This window comes from Notothenia coriiceps, unplaced genomic scaffold (genome assembly GCF_000735185.1).
Source record: "Notothenia coriiceps isolate Sejong01 unplaced genomic scaffold, NC01 NC01_scaffold00000339, whole genome shotgun sequence".
NCBI lineage: Eukaryota > Metazoa > Chordata > Actinopteri > Perciformes > Nototheniidae > Notothenia > Notothenia coriiceps.
Genome location: NW_011333040.1, coordinates 4,833,577 through 4,846,159, shown reverse-complemented (window position 1 = coordinate 4,846,159; position 12,583 = coordinate 4,833,577). Strand labels below are relative to the sequence as shown.

At 41.2% G+C, this 12,583-nt stretch overlaps 1 protein-coding gene and 2 long non-coding RNA genes across 3 annotated transcripts in view; 2 read left to right on the top strand and 1 right to left on the bottom strand.

Annotated features, from left to right (window-relative positions):
* Positions 1-1,227, bottom strand: part of LOC104943181 (uncharacterized) — an 11,841-nt gene extending 10,614 nt beyond the window's left edge. The window contains exon 1 of the long non-coding RNA XR_798089.1: positions 1,149-1,227. This is a non-coding gene — a long non-coding RNA (uncharacterized lncRNA). The remainder of the gene's footprint in view (positions 1-1,148) is intronic.
* glmna (glomulin, FKBP associated protein a) overlaps positions 1-12,583 on the top strand; it is a 458,443-nt gene that overhangs the window by 54,416 nt on the left and 391,444 nt on the right. The gene's annotated exons all lie outside the window — the stretch shown is intronic.
* LOC104943254 (uncharacterized) overlaps positions 1-12,583 on the top strand; it is a 158,699-nt gene that overhangs the window by 27,736 nt on the left and 118,380 nt on the right. The gene's annotated exons all lie outside the window — the stretch shown is intronic.

Genomic DNA, 12,583 nt, shown 5'->3' with positions numbered 1-12,583 from the left:
CCAAGTTAAATGGATCCCGTCCATTTGTGTCAACTAATTTACGAGTAACCACTTCCTGTCATTTTCTCCTGATTAACGCATGTTACCCCGGAGGCGGAGAAAAGATGATTAAGGTTCTTTCCATAAATCTACTTCAAGCTTTAGTCCAGTTTTAATCGGAAGGATAGTCATCACTTCCCGGATCTCAGAAAACACTGTCTGTGTGATGCTGAGTTCATGTGCTCAAAAAGTGGTTTTGTTTGTGCAGGTCATTTTAATATCAATAATGAGCAACTACTGCTGAACCTGTACCTGTCAATTAATCCCTCAATTGTATGCTTGCCAAATCAACGTTCCAGCAAGTAGGCATTTAAGACTTCCTCTCTGCACGCGATCAATAGCGGCTCTGGTCTGTTTCACTTAACCGTCATTTTGATGCCAGCCATGGATCCACATAAACACACTGAATACACTTTAATATGCACAAGTTAGCCGTACTGGTAAAAGTTATGCTTCCCTTTTTTGTGTTGGTGGGTGCCTCTATGTCTCCATCGCTTTAATGTTCAAAAAGCCTTTTATTCTTCTCATATGCCTGTGCAGCCAGCACCGTCTTTTCACCCCTTCGTCTGAAACCAGAGCCCAGTCTGCCTCTGATTGTTGGATGGCCGCTTGTTGTTGATTGGGGTCAACCGCTTTAGAGTGGTCCCGCCCTTTAAGCCTATTCACGTACAGGAGTTGGAGTGCTAGCCAATAGAAGCGCAAAGTTTACGTAAAGATGTTAAAGTCAACTTTTTTGTCAATCTTTCAGTTTGTGTGTACAGACAGAGAGCGAAATACCGTTTCCCACAATCCCGAATACAAAAACAACAAATATATATAAAAATATGTATGCAAATATGTATATACATACACAACCAAAGACACATTTATACATGCACATAAGACCTTAATAAAAGCACAACAATCAATACATACAAAAATAACAGTCACTTCAATATCTTTGAGAATGTACATTAGTGGAAGACGGTCAATGTCATTATGTCACAGATGTAAACTTGTGATTTAAGCCTTTGCAGACCATTTACATGCACGAAGGGGAAAACCCCAAAAATCATAATAGGGCCTCTTTAAACTAGCTCCGACTTAATCTTTCTGTGTTTTTCTCCCACAGTACCCGCATGCAGACCCTCCAGGTGGACTCGGTGCAGCGCTGGATGGAGGATCTGCGCCACATGACGGAGGTGGAGTGCATGTGCGTCCTGCAGGCCAAGCCCATCGGGGTGGAGGAGGACGCCCAGCAGGGGGAGCTTATCTTGGCCTCGGGGGTCGGGGGAGGCGACCACGTGGCGAGGAACAACCTGCAGACGCTGCTGCGCAGGGCGCTGGTGGTCAGCACGGAGCTGGGGAAGATGTTCCAGCGGCTGGAGAAGGGTCGCTGGCAGAGGGTCCACAGCACGGCCGTCAGGGCCAACTGCCACGTGCGCTCGCTGGTGCACGAGTACAGCGCCGCCCGAAACACACCGCCTGAGATGCAGAAGGTGAGTGATGACAGGGAAGAAGTCAAATAAAAAAAAAGTGTATTTCATTACACCAATATCACAAAACATGATGCCTCAGATTAACAAATATGAATTACAGTGCTAAGATAATACATGGACACGATAGAGGGAAACATACAACAGAAAGAGAATAAAAACAACACAAATCAAAACAGGTTTTGGTCCTCAAAAATAATCAATGTTCCCAAATAAGACAAAGTGATGACAGGGAAGAAGTCAAATCAAAGTTTATTTATATAGCCCAATATCCCAAAACACGATTGACTCAGTGGGCTCTATAGATTAACAAACATGAATGACAGTGCTAAAAGTTAAATCAAATCACAAGAATATATTAAAAGGACAAGAAAGAGTGAAAAAATAAATAAAAATACAACAGAAAGAAAATAAAAACACCACATATAAAAACAGTTTTGGGTCCTCAAGGCTTTAAAATAATCAATGTTTCAAAATAAGACAAAGGCGAAAATATGCAGTGAAGTTTTCAGATCAGGCACTGAGACTTCCTGACTCACCAATTAAGATTTAATTAGGACTTTTTCATGCTGTTACATTAAAACGTCTAACTTTAGAGTGTGATCCATTCATACTTTGATTTGGCTTATCATCACTAAGAATAGAAAATCAATTGGTCACTGCTAAATACATTTTTAAGTCTACACACACTCTCAATCCTAGGTTTGATTGAGAGTCTATATTAGGTTCCTGAAAGTTTTTGGATTTATCGAGCTATGTCAATGATCAGAATGTCGAAAGTTTTATTTTAAAGACAATATTTCTGATTATAACAAATGTTGATGCCAATGCATTTGATCATGTGTTTCTTCTCTTCCTTTTGGGGCAGTATGAGAAATCTCTGCTGGACAAGTGTATGGAGCTGACCAATATCACAGAGAGGTAAGACTTTTAACAATTCTTTGATACAATTGCCGGGAAAAGAAGACGTTTATGTGGAAAAATATCCAAAACGTCCCTCCCCCTCAGGTGCCTTCACACCGATGATGAGTTCTTCCTGAAGTCGATGAGGGAGGCGATCCACGAGATCCTCACCGACGTCAGCGATTCCTTCAGCAACATGATCGACATGGCTTTAGCCAACGAGATCCGGGTATGTGACTTAATCATAAATATTGACCCAATATATGTTTTCTGTATCGACGTTGAGCCCCTCCACATGTGCTCCATAAAGTGTTTAAATATAATTCCTAAGTACAGATTTCCCCTCATTCTGTGGGAATAAGGTTGAATAAGAACCATGTGTATAAACACGTAATTCAAGTCCTTTTTAAGTCCTTCAACTGTTACACATTTCTTTTTACTGCACCATGGGAAACATCTGTTCATCTTTATCCTCTTCACCATCAAAACATTTGTCCTAAGGCCAATTTAAAGATTCCTGGATGACAGAGAATTCCCACAGCAGTGTCTGAAACAGCTTCTGACAATATGATTTGCAATACGGTTTATTAAAGGTCACCTATTATACTGTTTTATATTATAGGTCTCAGATATATACAGAACATGTCTCTGAAGTGTTTGGCTCCAAACACCAAACAGATCATTGCAGCATTACCCATAATCCCCTCTGTTTCAGCCCCGTTTTCAAAAGTGCTGATTCTCTGTCTGTTACTTTAGATGAAAATAAGGAGCCACTCCCCACGCCCCTCTGAGAGAGATTTGGTTACAAAGAACACCACAGCCGCGTTCACACCGCAGTACTTTTCCCACTTTAGTTCCGATATAGTTCCGAAATGTCGCGTTCACAGCAAAAAGAGCCGGAACTCAAATGAGTTAATCAGAACCTTTTCAGTCCCTGCTAGAGAGCAGGGACTTTCGTGGGAGAAAAAGGTTCCTATTTCTGATTGGCTGGGCGGATTGCAAACCATGCCCCGTAAAACTCCCAAAAAGTTTTGTGAAGCCGCCATTTTATTATCCTCGCATTAGCATGATTAGCATTAGCCCAGCGCACAAACGCAGAGAGACTAACTTATGGCAACACAAAAGTAAACATGGGAGCGGTGGAGATGAGGAAGTGTCGGCGTTCTGGCGGTTTACTCGGAAGGCTTCAGTAGAAGCTGCTGGGAGTCCCAGCAGCTTCTACTGAAGCCAGTCCCTAACTCCAGGGGCTTCCGGCCGGAAAGACTAAAGAGTTCTGATGAACTAAGTTCTCATGAACCTTTGTGGGAAAAGTGCTGCGGTTTGAAAGCGCTAAATGGTGCTCTAGGAGGAGATTCAGGTGATAAGGGGGGGAAGGGAGGAGAGGGAAGGGGGGGGGATATTAACCTGTTGGTGATTGGTAATGGTCACAAAGCACACTCGTTATGTCATAGAGATGAACCCTGAATCAGACCATACACAGCAATAATAGAATGGAGAACCGCCACACAAAAAAGAGAGACAATATATAACAACATTAAACACGAGATCCTTTCCGCAGAGGGGGACAAGATTGATGTAGAGAGACTAGAAAAGGGGACACAAAATAATATAGAGAAGAGACATGAAGAAGGGGGCACTTTGTATGATGAAGAGACTGAGAGAGGGACACATGTGTGATAGAAGAGCAAGGAGAAGAGGGAGAGAAGGGACACATGTTGTGGTAGAGAGCATGAGGGGGCACATGTTATGTAGAAACCATGAAAAAGAGGGGACCACATGTTGATGTAGAATAGACATGGAGAAGAGGCGGACACATGTTGATGTAGAAGAGACATGGAGAAGAGGCGACAATAGTTGGATCCGCACGAANGGATACAGTTTGCAAAAGCTTCGTCCTAAATGATCTCTGATGTTTGCTAAAAGTGTTTACAAACAAAGCAGATAACGTGCGTACAGTTTGGCAAATTGTATGAATACAATTTGCCAAACTGTACGCACGTTATCTGCTTTGTTTGTAAACACTTTTAGCAAACATCAGAGATCATTTAGGACGAAGCTTTTGCAAACTGTATCCCAATGTTTATTTAAATAACCTGTTTTGTTATTTCAGACTGTCAGGGTTGTAACAAAAATGAGATTTACATATCTGTTTTTTAAACCAAAGAACAAAGATTTATTTTGTTGAGAATATTGACATTCATTTAAATTAAATAAAAAAACAACCTGTCAGTTTGTTGAAAATACATGTTTTTCAGGTGAAAGACAGTCAAATAAAATCAAAACACAGCCTTTTTTAAAAGCCTGTTACAATGCATGTGTCACGTTGCTTCATGTTTACAGACGCCGAGGCTCTATGGACAGAAGAAACCTCCACAGCTGCCCGACAGATGTTTGCTTTTTTGAACAGAATAATAAAACAGAGCTGCAAATACTATGTGAAAACGCACTTAACTGTACAGCAGAAGTAATTCAACACAGTGCACAAAGTATAACATAAAGTGTGGATCCAGAAAACCAACCTGGTCGTTGCGAAGGGAGGATTATAAATCTGACGGAAATAATATTCGTTTCAACAGCATTCATGAGAACTAAAACTAGCATATTTAACAAACCGGATATAGCTATAGTGTTAAAGGTGGAGTAGGTAATTCACTTCAGATACACTTTTTGTTATATTCCATGGAATGCTCTTAACATCCCGATAGCAATGAATATATTAAATGCTTTGAAAATAAATAGCTATAACAAAATGTCATCTGTGGAAGCTGTAGCGCTGTAAAAAACACGACCAATCATCTGAGCCGGCCCGGCTAAAGTAACTGGATGGCCTACCTGCCTGTCAGCCTTCCATCTGTGCACAAACTTATCTGGTGCCCTCATTGGTCATGTGTGCGTTCGTGTGTGTTGGAGGAGGGGCTCTGTAAGGAAGTCTGAAGGAAGCATGGAAGGAAGAGGCAGATTTTTCCCGGTTGTGTACTTTCAAATTCTAGCGCACTCGAGCTGGTTTCTCCAAAATTACATACCCCACCTTTAAGTCAAAAATGAAAGTAGTAAAAACCAATGTCCTCCCCCTCTTTTAAAAAAATGGAACAGTGAGAATAAATTAAGACAACCGAACGTAGAAAAAATAAAAAAGGCATTTTCTACAAGCCTTCTGCGTCGAAACAGCTTCACCTCTGTCTTTATCTCTACTTACAAACATGCACTGGAAAACATGTACACAACATATCACTCTTAAACTCTCAGTGGGATAGTAAACTAACCATTTGTCGACTAAAATATGAAAAGAGTTACTTAAAACTGAAAGAAAAGCATGTAATAATAACACCTATGATCGTTTTGACACGTCTGTCTGTTGACGCGTCAGTTTCTCTGTTTGAACTCAAGGCACCCAAAAATAACAAACAGCCTTCTTCCTCCTGCTGAAATCATGATTATCATAAGCATGATCACTATTCTAACATGTNGTGTGCCTTGGCAGTCTCAGCACGTCTGTCTGTTGACGCGTCAGTTTCTGCTGTTTGAACTCAAGGCACCCAAAAATAACAAACAGCCTTCTTCCTCCTGCTGAAATCATGATTATCATAAGCATGATCACTATTCTAACATGTACTCTATTAGTCTAATAAGGTAAAAAGATTCTATGTCACACTTGAAATGGACGAGGCACTTCACCTCACACACACATGCAACTGAAGTGTTGTATTTGCAGGCTTTTTTTTTTCCAGATTTGAGTACAAAAGTATTATAAAAAAAGATGCCGACTCTTCATCTTAACTCTCGATTGTCTCACTGTTACTGCGTAGTGTTTGTATGAATCAGCCTAAATGTGTGTTTGTGCTAGTCAGTGTTATACAGGAGCAAACCATATAAATGGCTGCAGGAATCTTGAGAGGCAGGAATAATCTTATTTTCTTGAGTTAAATCTGAGTGGAGCCAAAGACAGGTTTATTAAAAAAGCTTTAAAGGATAAGTATAGTGGTATGTATTTCTTATAGTCAGTAATTCCTTAAAAAGACCCAAATTAACTATGAATGTATCCACCAATATCTCTGCATTCTCTCAACTGGCCAGCAGAGGGCCATGGTTGCAATAAGAAGTCAGATTGTATGAAAGTCTATGAGAAAATTGCCATACATCTCAATTGATTTACTAAATTATTAAACATTTTTCTGAAGAAGTAATGGTCCCAATCTTTAGTTTCAAGTCTTGTATTTTAATGTATTATCTCAATAGGCAATAAAGAAGTGTATACTTTAGGAAGTGACTACCAGAAAGACACTCTTTAAGGAGTCTGCGGTTTATTATTTTCAGGTAAGTATAGGTTCAGGTGGCTGCTAATTGTAGAACTGGATACAGCATGGGAGGCGGGGTCTCGTTCTTTCCTATGAGAGCTGCTCATTGGCGCATGAAGGCAAAATGGCCCAACTTTTGAGAGCGAAACGTCACAGATTACCCGTCATGCCTGGCTAGAGCATGCGCAGTTGAGTTGCCCCTTGAGCCCCGCCCCCCGAGCTCCAACTCTCGTCTTACTAGAATGAATGGAGAAAAAATAAATCTAGATTCGGTTTTTAGTGCATTTTACAACTTTAAGGACCGAATGATTCTAATAAGGGCTATAAAATAGTTCATACTGGGTAGTTTATTTAGTTTTAAAACAGAGTCCGGCGCACTTCCTGGGGGCTTGGTCCCAACTCCACCCTATAGTCCAAATATATCCAAGAAAACATGATGGTGATAGTCAAACAACCAATGAGTCAAAGCACAGTGACTACGCCCACTTCTTTTTACAGTGTATTGTGTAAATAGAGTTTGCAGCTGCAAACAAACCTTGACTTAATGGCCATGTGTCGCACTGGAACACAACGCAAAGACATCAGCCGACAGCTAAGAAGCACGTATGAACTGCGCATGCCTGAGCGGCAATAACTCTCCTTACCAGCAGGCGGCGGTAGTGTGTATTCGTCATTTAAAAGAGGCAACAACCGGAAGACAGACTGCGTGATGTAAACAAACAACAAATAGCGTGTTCCATTTTCACTCTACAGCGAGAAGCTCATGGGGCTTTCCCCAACCTGTGTCGAGAGCTGGAGTTAAATGAAACCTCACATTTGCCTTCTTAATCGTTTGTTTGGGTCCCTCACTTCTGTTTCGCTTCTCATGCACTGATTCGCTAGCTGAACCACCAATCAGAGTGATTTCTTTAGCCGACAGCCTTTTACCGACAGCCTACTGATTCAACATGTTGAATCGGCGGCGGAAGGTGTCGGCACGGCTGAAAAGACACGACGGTGCGGGACACACCAATCTGAGTAGGGCGGCACGACGCTCATCGACGGCCAGACATCTATCGACGCCGATAATCGGCTCGGTGTGCCAGAGGCTTAACACTATATTTACCACGGTTCAAGGAACTTTGGCTTAAAAACCATAGTGCCCAGCTGTCTTAGGGACATCTATTTGGTTTAATTACTTTGTCTTTTTTCTTTATTGTTTTACTAATTAAACTGCAATGGTTGTTTGGCTCCTACCGCTGCAGATCACCTCAATGTTTAATCTTATTTATGCCTCTAATAAATGCTTTACAGGAGATCCTAAGTCCGACCCCAACATTAGCATCTGTTCAACAATGGATGTGTTTCCGGGTAAATATTAGTTTTTTTAAACATGACTATTGTATATGATTTCTAGGTTATTTACACATTGTATTACCTGCTGATATAAACTGATTACCCTGTTGTTTTTAGGTGCTTTTCGAAACACTACTATTTGCTGAATAATATTAATGAATTTCTTCACACAACATTATAAAAACGGACTTGTGCAGAGTTTACACATTTGATCTGTGGTGCAGTTCCTACTTGTTGCCAATAGAGGTTGTAAAATGTCACATGTGATGGTAAAACCTTCTCAATCATTCACCTGCACTGCGGCACAGCAGCCTTATTTTATATTAGTGTGACTATCATATTTTACAAAACAGAGATACAGCTCCTTCTCTCCATTTTCATGTATTTGCTTCTCAGTTACAGCCTTTCTTCTGATGGTGTGTTGGTGGAGTGTGTGTGGTTTTGTCTGCTTATTTTGAGCTGTGTTGCACACTGACACTCAGTAAGGTGAGTATCAGTGAATACATGCTGAGGGATTACACATATCCCACTCTAATAAATGCTGTAGTCTGTGTTCAGCTGCACAGTTTCCATTTGACAATTAAAATCTAACAAAACCAAGAAAGCTCAGATATAAAACCAGTGTTAAAAAAGCTGTGTGTTTAAATGTGCTGAATAAGATCTGCTCCAGCGTTCACTTAAGGGTTATAGAGTGTCCACAGTTAAATTATGCTCCCATGAACATTAACTTAATTAACAGCAGAGCCTGTAGACTCTTCAGGAGCATTATCGAGAGTGCAGACTCCACTTCTTCCATGTTTTTATGTTCAGCACTTTGTATTTATTGTGCGGATGTGTGTGCTTCTGTCAGTGTACAATGTTTTAGGTTAATATTTTATGCTTTTATACCATACCAGAATATTTGTGCATGTTCATCCATGTCAGTTTATAGGTTCATGTGTTCAGAGAGGATTAAAGTGGAGGATATAAATCAGACAATTAAGTATTAAGAACGTTTTGATTCAGGAGAAATGTGCACTGGTCTTTAAAGGTCCCCTATTATGCTGTTTTTCATCAATAGATCACATGTCTCAGATATATACAGAGCCTGTCTCTGATTGGCTGAAACACCAAACAGATCATTGCAGCATCCCATAATCCCCTCTGTTTCAGCCCTGTTTCCAAAGTGCTGATTCTCTGTCTGTTACTTTAGATGAAAATAAGGAGCCCCTCCCCACGCCCCTCTGAGAGACATTTGGTTACAAAGAACTCAATGGTGCTCTAGGAGGAGATTCAGGTGATAAGGGGGAGGTGGGGGGGGGTTACCTTGGTTGCTGATTGGCTAACGGTTACACAAGCCAAAACATCGTTATGACATCACAAAGTGGCCAAAATCTGATCAGCTCATTTTCAGACAGGTTTGTATATAAATGGATCAGGACAAAAAGTGAGGGGGTCTTTTTTGGAGTTTGCATAATAGGTGACCTTTAAATAGAGAACTAAAGAATTAAGAACGAATGATAGCTGATAACGATCGGAGCATTTGGTCTGATTCAATTTCCGAAAAGCAGAAAATGAAATATTTACAACACAACACCTTCTATCTAAATGGATTAAGCGCTCAAAGCTCTTTGAGTCAAAGACAAAACGTTCTTCCTTGATAATTCATCAGCAGTTTCAACGGGTGTCTGTTTTAAATTAATCCCTAAATGTGGGGGTTAACTCATCTCCACACTGACAGCATTTAAATAAATGGCACTCTCCGGTCTTAACGACATATAACGTTGGTCCTGGTTGAAATTGACTTGTGGAATAACGTCCTTAGGAAACGCTTTAATAATCTGATCCCTTCACACCATCTGCTTTTCCTCAGATCTTTAATTCATCCAGGTTAAATCTGATCTTTGGTTAAGTTTTACTAAGCTCCACACCACTGCCCTTGGCGAGATAACGTACGCAAACACATGATTATTTCTACTACTTAAATGAGTTTTGAAGGTATTGCTGTGCTTCACGGTGAGCATTTCTGTTTTTAGTCTACCTGGCATTTTGTCGAATAAACTGATATCAATGCTACACACTTGCGTTGATGACGCGCAATAGGAATAGAAAAGAATAACTTAAATATTTTGTACATTTCTACATCCGGGACCCATGGAGCTGGAAGAGCTGTGAAATATAAAGAAAAACAGACATTAGGAATTGTTTTTTAATATCTTATATATACACATGTTACTACATAAGCTATGTAATGATGTGGTGATGCTGATGGAGACAGAAGGAGAGCAAATGACTTCACTGACATGCATAATGGATCAACACACACACACACACACACACACACACACACACACACACACACACACACACACACAACACACACACACACACACACACACACACACACACACACACAACCACACACACACCACACACACACACACACACACACACACACACACACACACACACACACACACACACACACGTCCTGTCTGAACACACAGAGGGACGTCTGACTGCTGCTCTGAAGGTCAGGGATATTTCATGTCGATGAGAGCCAAATAGGAACACACAGCGGTTGATCAATATCTGAGAAAGGTTGCGTCGGGACACTGTTTACACACACACACACCACACCACACACACACACACACAACACCACACACACAACCACACACACACACACACACACACACACACCACACACACACACACACAACACACACACACACACACACAACACACACACAACACACACAACACACACACACAGGTGTATGCGGACTTGGAATAATAATGCTGCTTTTCCTTTCTTATTTAGCCATTAGGATTAATTAAATACACAATTATTCTCTCAAAATGACATTAAAGTGCTTAAAGGGACAATTCACCCATTTTCTGAAATATATGTTTCCTCTTCCAGGGATATATCTGCTGCTGATTTATCCTTACACTCAATAACTCCACACCACACACTTTATAGATTAATTATTACACCTTTAAAAATGTGTATAGTAGTTTTAATTTTATTGTATGTTGTAGTAGTGGGCCTCATAGTGATAATGTACTATTGTTTATTCTATAGATCTATAACATTTCTGCTGTTGATAATTATATATATTCAATTTTAAATCATTATATAAGAGAGGTATTTATATGCCCCTTCTAAAGGCTTATAGCTATGCACTTTGATTGTTTCGCTATAGTATATTTGCTACGAACAATTATTTAGTTTGCAACACAAATAATTTTTCATGTGCAAGTAGGCACTGTGTTTATCGTTCCTTCTCATGAGCACCATGAAACTCCCAGATATCCACCACACACGTCATCACATCCGACACACCGAACACACCACCACACCGACACACTCGCATCAGCAACTATCACCACCCGACACACACCACACACCGACCAAACAGCACACACAGCCCAGACCACACCGGACACACCACCAGCACACCACTCAGGTCACCCGCCACACTCACACACCGCGGGCGCGAAGCATACACACGACACGAACACACACAATCCGTAAGAAACCACGCACACACCTACGTAATACACAGCACCCAACACACCATACACCAACCTAAACATGCAACACCGTAACAACACACACACCTAAGCACACCTACTGTACACACACACACCCTTACTGTACACCACACAACGACACACACAGATTAGAATCTGCATATCTACCTAAGAATGTACCGTAACAGTTCTTCAGCCCATTCGTCCGCATCTCTTTGGAACAAAAACATTCATTCTCCTCATTCTCTAATCCACTCACGTCGGGTGTTGTTTCTCTCCCTCCCTCGCGCTCTCCTTCGCTAGCCTCTTTCCTCCACCTCCTCTCTATCCTCCTCCTCGCATCATTTTTTCTTCTTTATGCGGCTTTATTCAGCACGAGTGGACGGAGGGGAAAACACAAAACAAAAAAGAGCAAAAACAAAAACAGAAGACGGGGACCACCGACCGATGAGTGTCGTGACGCGGACAGTGAGCAGAGCGAGAGGTCGCTATAGAAATACTTCGTATAGATCCACAGATCGAGAGAGCATGGAGAAGGTTGCTCTCGCCGAGGTAAGAGCAGGGTGAAGATGGCAGTGACGTGTTTGGGGTGAACGGGTGACATTCTGGAGCGTCGAGTTGGAGGATTCAAAGCACTCACACACTTGCAATGACGAGGACTCACACAACACCAAAGAACACCACACTCTTAAGGGCAAGCCTTGTAGCTGGATCCAGATTTAGAGAAAACGACTACCCAGCATCAAATGATCTTTCCTATATATCAATTATTCCCCCGTGTTACCTTGAATTCTTGAACATTGCAATTTTCTTCTCAGTGTGTGTGAACAGTGAACGGAAAAACCAAAAAATTGAATGAAATTCTTGATCATTGAGGTATAAAGAAGAGTGTGCGCTTGTTAAGCGCAGACAGTGCTAACTGCTGCGCGCCCCGTCCCCAAGACTCACGTCGTGGTTAGCGTGCAAGGGGTTACTAGATTTAAAGACGCTTTAATTGCCATAAAGTGTGACTGTGTT